This window comes from Oncorhynchus tshawytscha, linkage group LG11, assembly GCF_018296145.1.
Source record: "Oncorhynchus tshawytscha isolate Ot180627B linkage group LG11, Otsh_v2.0, whole genome shotgun sequence".
NCBI lineage: Eukaryota > Metazoa > Chordata > Actinopteri > Salmoniformes > Salmonidae > Oncorhynchus > Oncorhynchus tshawytscha.
In genome coordinates, this window is record NC_056439.1 from 23,884,929 (window position 1) to 23,898,269 (window position 13,341).

General features: G+C 43.2%; 1 protein-coding gene across 2 annotated transcripts in view; it reads left to right on the plus strand.

Annotated features, from left to right (window-relative positions):
* The first annotated feature begins 223 nt into the window (after window positions 1-223).
* Window positions 224-13,341, plus strand: part of LOC112244969 (disheveled-associated activator of morphogenesis 1) — an 80,933-nt gene continuing 67,815 nt past the window's right edge. Inside the window, exon 1 of one of the 2 annotated variants that reach the window (XM_024412875.2) lies at window positions 224-517. The gene's annotated coding sequence lies outside the window, so the exon portion shown is untranslated. Of the gene's footprint in view, window positions 518-658; window positions 781-13,341 lie in introns of those variants that run through there. The other variant, XM_024412878.2, reaches the window with a different exon arrangement.

The window sequence follows — 13,341 nt, forward strand, 5'->3', positions numbered from 1 at the left end:
AGATCACGCTTGTAGGCGATGTCATGGTGACGTTGGCTGGCTGAAGTTATGCGCAGAAACACGTCTTCGGTCTAACGGGTCGTTTTGCACCGAACTGCGCATGTGCAAAGGCACTCATTCGATATAAAGTTGTTTTGACAAAAATGTAAACGTGTCAGTTTGTCACTTTCACGAGGTTCGAGTAATAACATGTCCAACTAGATAAGATATTGGCTCAAATCTAGATTGTGCCTTTAAAATTCGAGAAAATTAACATCTAAAGAAGAATTGTTCACTTCTCTAACTTCTCAATCCTAAAACCCCTACCTGACCTGCTTGGTCTGCTTCACAAGCGTTCCCGGAAGCCTCGCGATCTTGAGCCTTTGGGTTTAGACTCTGTGCTTACACAATGGCCTGTGCTGACACGGGCCAAAAGGGATGATGTCACCTGCAACAGCCCTATGATTATTGTGTTAAAGGGGAATACACAACCATAAAGCACCGATCGAACTGCTTCAATTATGGATTTGTTTACAAGGTAAGCTAAATCGATATTAGATAACTAGCACGATGACGGTGGTGTATTTCCCCCCCCCCCCACATACAAATATATTCCAGAGACATTTTTTACATATTTACGGCAACAGATCGACACAGATGAGACCCGATGACCGAGGATCAGCTAGATGGGTGGGACGAAGGGATAAAGCATGCAAATTCGATTGCAAACGAAAGATCTATGTGAACCGCCGCCACATTTTGGATGCAAAACTGCACAGTAAAGGCGATTTGATTACCTCGGTATGTGAAGAATGTCTTTACGCGGTTTCAAGTGTCGTGTGTCTTTTGTATCAGTTCGTGTATTTATGCGGGCTTGTGGCGAAGAACCCGGTGTTATATCTCTGGAACTGGTGTTCGCATGCAATGCAACTATAGTAGGCCTATACAAGTGAATGCTTTGATCTGTTGTAATTTTATTAATGCAGTGTAGCTTAAACCTGTTTTTTTGTTTTGCAATTAGGCCTACCGTGTGATTATGGTGTGAATGATCGAGATTGGGAACAAGTTAGATATATGCAATCACAACGTGTATTACTCTACTCCAACTGTAATTTGCCTATGAATGTCATTTCCCTTGAACGTCAGTTAGAAGCTACACTACATCACCAAAAGTATGTGGACACATGCTCATAGGACATCTCATTCCCAAATCATGGGCATTAATATGGAGTTGGTACCCCTCTTTGCTGCTTTAACAGCCTCCACTCTTCTGGGAAGGCTTTCCATTAGATGTTGGAACATTGCTGCGGGGACTTGCTTCTGTTCAGCCACAAGAGCATGAGTGAAGTTGGGCAATTAGGCCTGGCTCACAGCCGAAGTTCCAATTCATCCCAAAGGTGTTTGATGAGGTTGAGGTCAGGGTTCTAAGCCAGTCAAGTTCTTCCACACCAATCTCGACTTTTTTTTGTTTTTTTGTATGGACCTCGCTTTGAACGGGGCATTGTCATGCTGAAACGGGAAATGGCCTTCCCCAAACTGTTGCCACATAGTTGGAAGCACATAGTCGTTTAGAATGTCATTGTATGATGTAGTGTTAAGATTTCCCTTCACTGAAACTAAGGGGCCTAGCTCAAACCATGAAAACATCCCCGGACCGTTATTCGTCCTCCACCAAACTTTACAGTTGGCACTATACATTCAGGCAGGTAGCGGTCTCCTGGCATCCCCCAAACCCAGATTTGTCTGTCAGAGTGCAAGATGGGAACGTGTCCAATGGACTGCTCCAGAGTCCAATGGACGCAAGCTTTACACCACTCTAGCTTGGCATTGCACATGGTGATGTTAAGCTTGTGTGCAGCTGCTCGGCCATGGAAACCCATTTCATGAAGCTCGCGACAAACAGTTATTGTGCTGACGTTGTTTCCAAAGGCAGTTTGGAACTCGGTAGTGAGTGTTACAACCAAAGACAGATGATTTTTACATGCTTCAGCAATCGGCGGTCCTGTACTGTGAGCTTATGTGGCCTTCCACTTCGAGGCTGCTCATAGACATTGTCCCTTCACAATAACAGCACTTACAGTTGACCGGGGCAGATCTAACAGGGCAGACATTTGGTGAACTGACTTGGAAAGGTGGCATCCTATGATGGTGCCATGTTGAAAGCCACTGAGCTCTTCAGTAAGGCTATTCTACTGCCAATGTTTGTCTATGGAGATTGCATGGCGGTGTGCTCGTTTTTATACATCTGTCAGCAATGGGTGTGGCTGAAAAAGCCGAATCCACTAATTTGAAGGGGTGTCCGCATACTTTTGTTAATACTGTATGGTATATGTCATTCCTATCCCAATATTTGACTAAAGGAGCCTAAATTTACTCCGTGCAAGGATCTTACATGTTCTGTTTAAAGGGCGAATTGGCTCTGGAAGCCAAAACAGCAAAATACTCCATCTGAACTTGAATCGATTCTCAATTGCAGTGCGGTTCTAGAAACATAAATCCCTTTCCCTTTTTTTTAACTAGGCAAGTCAGTTAAGAACAAATTCTTATTTTCAATGACAGCCTAGGATCACTGCGTTAACTGCCTGTTCAGGGGCAGAATGACAGATTTGTACCTTGTCAGCTCGGGGATTTGAACTTGCAACCTTTCAGTTCCTAGTCCAACACGGTGTGTATCTATTGAACCTTTTTGTTTTTTGAAAATGTATTTTCCCCAATTTGAAAGATAAGATCCTTATGTTTCCAAAACTGTACGGCAAGCGACGCCTGTTAATGTTCAGACCGAGAGTCTCGGCTCTTTAAGTTTTACCATCAACAAGCAAACAAGTTTCTCTCAATGATATATTGTTGTTAGGAAACTGTCTGTCGTTTGTATTCTATATTCTTCCCTTGGGGTCAGAGTAGCAGTGAGGGACATACAGGCAATTCCACAGTAACAGAGGGATGCTGAGACTCAGATTTTTCACTTTAAAATGCATGTTTGGTAGCAGAATGAGGGCACAAACCGTCATTCTGTCTGTTCTTTAGATCTGCACTGTTCAAGTAAATGTATTTTTGTAAAATTTTCTGTGGAAGTTATGAAAAGTAGTTATTGGTTTAACTTTGCTACCATTTGGTTTTTGTTTGTCATAGATTTTAAAGTGAGATTCTCAGCATCCCTCTTATCGTGGAAGTAAGCATTTCACTGTTAGTCCACACCTGTTGTTCACGAAGCATGTGACAAATCAAATTTCATTTTGATTAAAAAACGGCCTAGAGGACATTACAACTTGTTTACATGCATCAGTTTTGCCCCTCTAATCCTATCATCAGGTGAGACATTAAAAATAAAAGATTTAACCAATGTTTGCTGAACCGTCTTGTGCGCAACCCACCCCTAATTGCTGTGTGTAATGATGTAGAAGATGGGTGATGTCTTGGTTGCCTCCATGCACTGACGTCCGTGATGTTAGACATGCATAGGCTTGAATGTTCTATCATACGCAAAATAGTCTACATGCTATCCGGAGGCCTCCGATCAAGCCCAAGTCATGCTAATGACAACAAACCTAGTAGCTCAGTGCTAACCTGTTCTCGTTCTGAAATATGATGGGTATTTTGTAGGGCTGACACAAATCACGTGCCTCAGTCAGCCTCACGATCACTTAGATTACTACAGTGCTGTTAATCAGCCATTCCAGACCAGGCCCCTCTCTCTGTGTGTGTTTTTGTGTCTGTGTGCGGCACTGGATTCTCAGCCTTTTTAATAAGTAATACCTCCGATACTTAACACGCTGAGCACCGGGCAGAAGCCCAAGTCTCTACCAGGCATCATCAGACCATTCCGTTTAGATGGGTTCCTGTCTGGCTGCCTACGCTGCTCCCCCAGGCTGACATTCCCCCTGGTTCACCAGCCCTGAATCGCAGGTTCCTACTACTGACCTCTCTGCATTCCCCTGTCTGGGGGACTGACTGGGGCTCTAATAGCGTATAGGAATCCCACCCTCCCCCTCTCTCTTGTGTGGGTGTGTGTGTATGCACATTTTGTGTGCGTGTCTGGCGTGTCTGTTTTGTTATCCAGCAGACAGCCACAAGGGGATTTTATTTAGCTCAATTAGTGAGAGATCTGGAATCGCTGACATGAAGTGTGGGAGTAGCAGAAGCCTTAAATTAAAACCAGTGAGGTCATACTGATAGCTCCTACAGTACAGTGTTTATGGTATTCTATCTCAACGTGAGGGAATGTCACAGCTATGCCAAGATGTGATACCAGAACTTCTTTCCACTACAAGTAACCGATACCGAGCAAGGAGGAGTTCTGTGAGAGATGTTTGTGTTCCTCTGTGATGTTCCCACCCCCCCTCGAACTCATCTAAATCTCTGCTCACAGCAGCCCCAGTCCCAGACTCAGTCATGCACAATGACACCATGACGTATGGGTAAAGAGTCATTAATACCATTAGTATTTAAAACATATTAATAGAACATAAGTGATGAATGAATGACTGACCTCTAGTCTACCTCTGTGGTGGCAGATGCAGTCTGAGGAGAAGTACAGATGAGCTAGATGGGTGGTAGAGAAATGAGGTAGAGCATTCACCTCTAACTGGGCTAGGTCTAGTTGTTCATAACACGTGCCGGTCTTGAGCTAACTCTATGGCAATTGGGAAAGCCTTTCAAAAGAGCAACATTGAAGCTCTTCCACTAAATGTGTGCAGGAGCTACCTCCGGAAATATATATATATATATATATAGCGTTTGGCACAGTTCCGGTCGGCACTGTTTTTTTCCTCCTAATTTAGTTATGATGATTTAGTTTTTGGAATAGTTTTGTTGCTATGTCAAAACATTGCTCAGGTGAGGTGAGGATAAATGAGGTAACTCACTCAGTGAAACCAAGCCAGTTGTTTTCCTTTCGGTGCTCGTCAGCTTCCGCCTTTGCCTGTGAACTGCTCTGGAGAATGATTTACCAGTGTTCTCTATGCTCTGCTAGACTTTATTGTGTGTGTTTGTGTTTTGCTTTGTGTGTGTTCTAGACTTGCATATTTGCATGTGGTGGAGACAGACATAGCATAAGACAGACATAGCATAAAGGTTGGTGGGTGGTAACACCCTTTGTACCACCCACATTAAAATTAGGCAGATAGAAGGAGCACCAGCATGTGCGGTCGGTGCATCGGGCACCATTTAGTTTTCTGCGTAGGACTAGTATGAAGTGGATGGGACTATCCCAGAGGCCTCTGTAGCCCTGCCCTGCCCTGCCTGCCTTGCCCCACCCATTGATCCCAGCCCTCTGTCCGGTGAGGCTCAACAATGGTCCAGTGTAGCTGTTTGAACAACTTCCCATTCTCTGCTTGTGTGCTTCATTAGGGCTGGACAATGGTGTGTCCTGGTGTTATTCATTCTCAGGCAGAGGCGCAGCCAGCCAGTCTGTCTGTCACCCCACCCCACTTCCTCAGTGAGCCTCAGCTCCCCCTAACTCTGGTCCTCTAGCCCAGCTCCCCCTAACTCTGGTCCTCTAGCCCAGCTCCTCCTAACTTAAACCCTCCAGAGGGCTGCCTCAGTGAACCCAGCTCCCCTCGCTGCTCCCCTAGAGAAGGTTGTCAGCACCCACACAGCATACACAAACGTACACCCCAAAGATGGAGAAGCTTTGCAGACTGTGTTGATAGTACTTTATAGCCAACGGGCAGCTGGAAAGTGTGCCTAATGCATAAAAGGTTTTTTTCTTCCTCTCGCTCTTTCTTAACTTATGTTAGTCTTTGAGTGGTGGTGACGAGCAAGCAGCTTTGAAATGTTTTCTGGTTTGAGGCTTGTGTGTATGCTTTGAATAATCTTCCATATTTGGCGAGTGTGTTACAATACTATGCTTTGAATCGTCTTGTTTGGCAACAGGGCAGAGAGAGTGTGAACAGGCATTCATCTTAGAGGTACACATTACATCACCATACTCAGAAACAATGAGACCCTCACGTACAAACTAAGCCGGCTCCTACTCTTATCCCTAACCATGAAGTAACAAGTAAGAACTCTGAAAATCTTAGTTGGGGCAGGAGTGAAACTATGAGCCAGAATGGTTTTCCACAGGGGAAGGCCTAAATGGATTCATGTCTCGTTTGCGACATGCTAACAAAGAGCCCAGGCGGCATTCCACTGTGAATAAGCTTGAAGAGCGTCTCTTGTTTGTCATCAACATTCCCACATCACTGACACTGTTGTTCCAAATGGCTGGAAGGGTTCCATGAGTTGAAGCAATGTGCCTTGTCATGTTGCAGTGATACGTGATCGGCATGAATGATTGCTACAGTGTTGCTTCAGTAATGTGACATGCAAAAGGTGACCAAATAAAAAAAAGCGTTGATGTTCATAGCTACCTGACGGCTACCGGTTTGAATGGACAAACTCCCATGCCTGCCTTAATGCTCCTCACTCCGTGGTTGCTGTTTTCACAGACGACTACAGCATTTGCTCACCTATCGATGTTATTGTGAGTGGGGCAGTTGCTCACAGTGAGTGAGTGATTGTACTCTAAATAGTGATGGGGTTTCCAGATGAAGCAAACCAATGGGATTGTTTTTGTAATGTTCACAATAAGAATTGATTTGCCATGGCACATCAAATGGAATCAAGTATTTTTTTTAACCGTCTGACCATAGGCCTATATGGGCTGTAGGTTCTTTGTAGTGCTTCAAAGGACTCATAATATTGTGTAAGATCATTCAATATGGACATGCTGTGCTTTCTATACCTGTCTCAGCCTCTCTGTTCCCTGAATAAGATGATTTATAGGAAATGTTTTCTGTCATATTGGTACTTCTTGTCTGTCTCCTTTGGCTAGATTTTAAACAGAAGGGGGTGGGGGGGGGGCTGACCTTTCACCATAAAGCACAGGTCCTCCTCAAAGAAGATCATATCCTGCTGACTGAGGTCTGAGACATCCAGGCCTGGGTATCTTTCCAACATAAAACTTACTGTAGTTATAAATGTTCATATCCTGGATCGGTGAGGAGGATGTCCGGTAGCTCTGATCCTTTCAACAGATGGAAGGAGAATTGATGGCTACTGTCTGGTCTCTGAGTCAATCAGAAGAACTGTCCATGTTGGTCAGGCGTATTGAAATCTTCAAAAGAAACTTGGACCTCCTGAGAATTGAATTTTTAACTACCTCAAGGAGGAAAATCTCTGTCTGATCTGTCTAAAGTGTACTGGGTACTAGCCAGCCTCCGCCCAATACCCTGCCCTGAACTTTAGTCACTGTTACTAGCCAGCTACTACCCGATACTCAACTCTGCACCTTAAAGACTGCTGCCCTATGTACAGTCGTGGCCAAAAGTTTTGAGAATGACACAAATATTAATTTTCACAAAGTTTGCTGCTTCAGTGTCTTTAGATATTTTTGTTAGCATCCATAGATGTTACTATGGAATACTGAAGTATAATTACAAGCATTTCATACGTGTCAAAGGCTTTTATTGACAATTACATGAAGTTGATGCAAATAGTCAATATTTTCAGTGTTGACCCTTCTTTTTCAAGACCTCTGCAATCCGCCCTGGCATGATGTCTATCAACTTCTGGGCCACATCCTGACTGATGTCAGCCCATTCTTGCATAATCAATGCTTAGACTTTGTCAGAATTTGTGGGGTTTTGTTTGTCCACCCGCCTCTTGAGAACCACAAGTTCTCAATGGGATTAAGGTCTGGGGAGTTTCCTGGCCATGTACCCAAAATATCGATGTTTTGTTCCCCGAGCCACTTAGTTATCATTTTTGCCTTATGGCGAGGTGCTCCCATCATGCTTGAAAAGGCATTGCTCATCATCAAACTGTTCCTGGATGGTTGGAAGATGTTGCTCTCAGACTGACGTGTTGGTACCACTCTTTATTCATGGCTGTGTTCATCAATTGTTCTTAAATTGTGAGTGAGCCCACTCCCTTGGCTGAGAAACAACCCCACACATGAATGTTCTCAGGATGCTTTACTGGTGGCATGACACAGGACTGATTGGAGCGCTCACATTGTCTTCTCCGGACAAGCTTTTTTTCCGGATTCCCCAAACAATCGGAAAGGGGATTCATCAGAGAAAATGACTTTACCCCAGACCTCAGCAGTCCAATCCCCGTACCTTTTGCAGAATATCAGTCTGTCCCTGATGTTTTTCCTGGAGAGAAGTGGCTTCTTTGCTGCCCTTCTTGACACCAGGCCATCCTCCAAAAGTCTTCGCCTCACTGTGCGTGCAGATGCACTCACACCTGCCTGCTGCCATTCCTGAGCAAGCTCTGTACTGGTGGTGCCCCAATCCTGCAGCTGAATCAACTTTAGGAGACGGCCCTGGCGCTTGCTGGACTTTCTTGGGTGCCCTGAAGCCTTCACAACAATTTAACCGCTCTCCTTGAATTTCTTGATGATCTAATTAATGGTTGATCTAGGCGCAATCTTACTGGCAGCAATGTCCTTGCCTGTGAAGCCCTTTTTGTGCAAAGCAATGATGAGGGCACGTGTTTCCTTGCAGGTAACCATGGTTGATAGAGGAAGAATAATGATTCCAAGCACAACCCTCCTTTTGAAGCTTCCAGTCTGTTATTTGAACTCAATCAGCATGACAGAGTGATCTCCAACCTTGTCCTCGTCAACACACACCTGTGTTAACGAAAGAATCACTGACATGTCAGCTGGTTCTTTTGTGGCAGGGCTGAAATGCAGTGCAAATGTTTTTTTGGGAAAGTTAATTTGCACGGCAAAGAGGGACTTTGCAATTAATTGCAATTCATCTGATCACTCTTCATAACATCCTGGAGTATGCCACCATACAAACTGAGGCAGCAGACTTTGTGAAAATTAATATTTGTGTCATTCTCAAAACTTTTGGCCACGACTGTACATAGTAATTGAACACTGGTCATTTTAAGAATGTTTACATACTGTTTTACCAACTTCATATGTACTGTATACATATAGGCTCATCCTATATAACTACTGCCGTACACACATTTTCTATTCATATACTGTTTATAATGTCTATAACACGATCATATATAGTGCGTTCGGAAAGTATTCAGACTACTTGACTTTTTCCACATTTTGTTACGTTACAGCCTTATTCTAAAATTGATTAAGTCGTTTTTTTCTCTCCCAATCTATGCACAATACCCCATAATGACGAAGCAAAAACAGGTTTTTATAAATTTGGGAAAATGTATAACAAAACAAAATCACATTTACATAAGTATTCAGACCCTTTACTCAGTACTTTGTTGAAGCACCTTTGGCAGCGATTTCAGTCTAGAGTCTTCTTGGCTATAGCGTTACAAACTTGCGTCACACCTGTATTTGGGGAGTTTCTCCCATTCTTCTCTGCAGATCCTCTCAAGCTCTCAGGTTGGATGGGGAGCGTCGCTGCACTGGTATTTTCAGGTCTCTCCAGAGATGCTTGATCGGGTTTGTGCTCTGGCTGAGCCACTCTAGGACATTCAGAGACTTTTCCCGAAACCACGCCTGCGTTGTCTTGGCTGTGTGCTTAGGGTCGTTGTCCTGTTGGAAGGTGATCCTTTGCCCCAGCCTGAGGTCCTGAGTTCTCTGGAGCAGGTCTTCATCAAGGATCCCTCTGTACTTTGCTTCGTTCAACTTTCTCTCCATCCTGACTAGTCTCCCAGTCCCTGCTGCTGAAAAACATCCCCACAGCATTACACTGCCACCACCATGCTTCACCGTAGGGATGGTGCCCCGTTTCCTACAGATGTGACGCTTGGCATTCAGGCCATGGTCTGAGAGTCTTTAGGTGCCTTTTGGCAAACTCAAAGCAGCCTGTCATGTGCCTTTTACTGAGGAGTGGCTTCGATCTGGCCACTCTACCATAAAGGCCTGTTTGGTGGAGTGCTGCAGAGATAGCTGTCCTTCTGGAAGTTTCTCCCATCTCCACAGAGGACCTATGGAGCTCTGTCATATTGACCATCGGGTTCTTGGTCGCCTCCCTTCTCCCCCGATTGCTCAGTTTGGCTGGACGGCCAGCTCTAGGATGAGTCTTGGTGGTTCCAAACTTCTTCCATTTAGGAATGATGGAGACCACTGTGTTCTTGGGAACCTTCAATGCTGCAGAAATGTTTTGGTACCCTTCCCCAGATCTGTGCCTCGACACAATCCTGTCTTGGAGCTCTACTGACAATTCCTTCGACCTCATGGCTTGGTTATTGCTCTGACATGCACTGTCAGCTGTGGGACCTTATATAGACAGGTGTGTGCCTTTCCAAATCATATCCAATCAATTGCATTTACCACAGGTGGACTCTAAGTTGTAGAAACATCTCAAGGATGATCAATGGAAACAGGATGCACCGGAGCTCAATTTTGAGTCTCGTAGCAATGGGTCTGAATACTTACTTAAATAAGGTTTGCAAATGTATTCAAAATAACATTTAAATACATTTCTAAACCTGTTTTTGCTCTGTCATCATGGGGTGTGTAGATTGATGAGGAAAAAATATAATTGAATCAATTTTAGAATAAGGCTGTAACATAACAAAAAGTGGAAAAAGTCAAGATTTGATTTTAACCAGGATACAGACTTTGTTGATGCTACCATACATCATGTGTTTGCACTTTGTATCCTCAATGACACTGGTTTCACCCTCAGTCTGTAGCTTGATTTACTTACAGTAAATAGGCTATATAATGGAGCTTCTGAACAATAACAACATGGAGAGGTACAGAGGGAATCGTCAAGTTTGTCTCTTGCTGACTATTGCCAATCAGCTGAGAAATGGTGTGATCGGATGATCTATACATTCCTTTGAATGTTTGTATCCTGCGCACAAACAGGGACTGTGTCCCGATTCTCTACCCTTATTGTGCACTTGACCACTTCCCATTAAAAGGAAATGACTGATGTGAAGACATGTGGTGGAAACTCCCTATGGCCCATGCTTACACCAATCAAATGCAATTTACAGTAAATATGTGCGGAGTGCATAAGTGTACATATCCCAGAGAGTTGGATGCAGGAAGGCTAATAATATTTCTCAGTGGGAACAGTGTTGTTTGGTTATTTAAGATACTGTACAATGCCTTCAGAAGTATTCATACGCCTTGACTTTTTCCACATTTTGTTTTTATAGCCTGAATATATAAAATTGATAACATTTTGATTTTGTGTCACTGGCCTACACACAATACACCATTTAATGTCAAAGTGGAATTATGTTTTTAGAAATGTTTACAAATTAATACAAAATGAAAAGCTAAAACAAATAAGTATTTAACCCCTATGTTATGGCAAGCCTAAATAAGTTCTGGAGTAAAAATGTGCTTAACAAGTGTCATAATATGTTGCATGTACTCACCTTTGGTTGCAATAATAGTGTTTAACATGATTTAACATCTCTGTACCCACACATAAACTAAAAAAGAAACATCATCGGACAGTGTTTGCACTAATGGTGGGATTGTGCTTTCCTGGTGTAACTCGGGCAGGTGTTGTTGCCATCCTGTACCTGTCCAGCAGGTGTGATATTTGGATGTACCGATCCTGTGCAGGTGTTGTTACACCTGATCTGCCATTGTGAGGACGATCAGCTGTCTGTCCTGTCTCCCTGTAGCGCTGTCTTAGGTGTCTCACAGTACAGACATTGCAATTTATTGCCCTGGCCACATCTGCATGCCTCCTTGCAGGACCCTGGGCACCTTTCTTTTGGTGTTTTTCAGAGTCAGTAGAAAGGCCTCTTTAGTGTTCTAAGTTTTCATAACTATGACCTTAATTGCCTACCATCTGTAAGCTGTTAGTATCTTAACGGCCGTTCCACAGGTGCATGTTCATTAATTGTTTATGGTTCATTGAACAAGCATGGGAAACCGTGTTTAAACCCTTTACAATGAAGATCTGTGAAGATATTAGGATTTTAAACTTTTTGTCCTGAATACAAAGCATTATGTTTGGGACAAATCCAACACATCACTGAGTACCACTCTTCATATTTTCAAGCATGGTGGTGGTTGCATTATGTTATGGGTATGCTAGTCATCGACAAGGTCTAGGGAGTAAAAAAAAAAAAAAATGGAATAGAGCACAGGCAAAATCCTAACTGGTAACCTGGTTCAGTCTGCTTTCCAACAGACACTGGGAGACAAATTCACCTTTCGTCAGGACAATAACCTAAAACACAGGGTCAAATATACACTGGACTTGCCTATCAAGACGACATTGAATGCTACTGATTGGCCTAGGAACATTTTACATGGCAATTTTAGTTTTAATACTCTATGGCAAGATTTAAAATGACTGTCTAGCAATGATTAACAACCAACTTGACAGAGCATGAAGAATTGTACAATGTATATTTAGTATTGTACAATTTAAGGTGTGCAAAGCTCTTAGATTTACACAGAAAAACTCACAGCTGTAATCGCTGTCAAAGGTGATTCTAAAATGTATTGACTCGGGTGTGAATACTTATGTAAGTGAGTCATATTTCATTTTCAATCAATTTGCAACAATTTCCAACAACATGTTTTCACTTTTCCATTATGGGGTGTTGTGTGTAGATGGGTGAGACAAAAAGTAGATTTAATACATTTTGAATTCAGGCTGTAACACAACAAAATGTGGAATAAGTCAAGGGGTATGAATACTTTCTGACGGCATGGTGCCTGACCGCTCACTTTAGCATGCTAATGAGGCAGCAGCCAACTGACCAAAGTGCCCTGCTGAGGACAGAGAAAGGGCACAGCCTGTCCCAGAGCACGACTGGGACCCAAACAAAAGCAGTGCCATGTGTTTCAGCCAACTGTAATTCTCACAGTGAGAGGGTTTTCATGTTCTGATGTTTCATGAAACTGTTGATGATTAGTGGTGACATCCGGGTGATGTTTTTCCACCATTTTAATTGATGTAATCCTATAACTAACCAAGCTCTATCCACCACAGCAGACGTTTGTCATCATGTTTGATACAGCTGAAAGTGTGTATGAGTGATTGTGACATTTAAGCGTTATTGAATGTGTCAGATCATGACTCTTAGTGAGATTCGTCTCCAGGGTGTGAAGGTACTCCAGAGTGGTATACTACGAAGCAAGCTAGATCTACTTAGGATTTTATAAAGCTAGCCAGCTTCAGTTAACTTCACATTCCAGGTCAGGCTTCGTCCGTACTACGACGGTGGATATTGCTCGTCTGCCTGCTGATAACTCTAGCAGGCTTGTAACTGTGCGTGTATGTCGCACATGGCTAGTCGAACACCAGACTTTTATTTGAGACAATGCTGAAACATGAATCCAGTGCCACATTTTAGTTGGTGCCAAAATTTGAACCAAAGAAAAGTTATCTTGCAAATTCAGCAGGCTAAGGTGTGAAATAGGCTTTTAGATGTGCCGTCTTTATTTTATTATTTATCGTT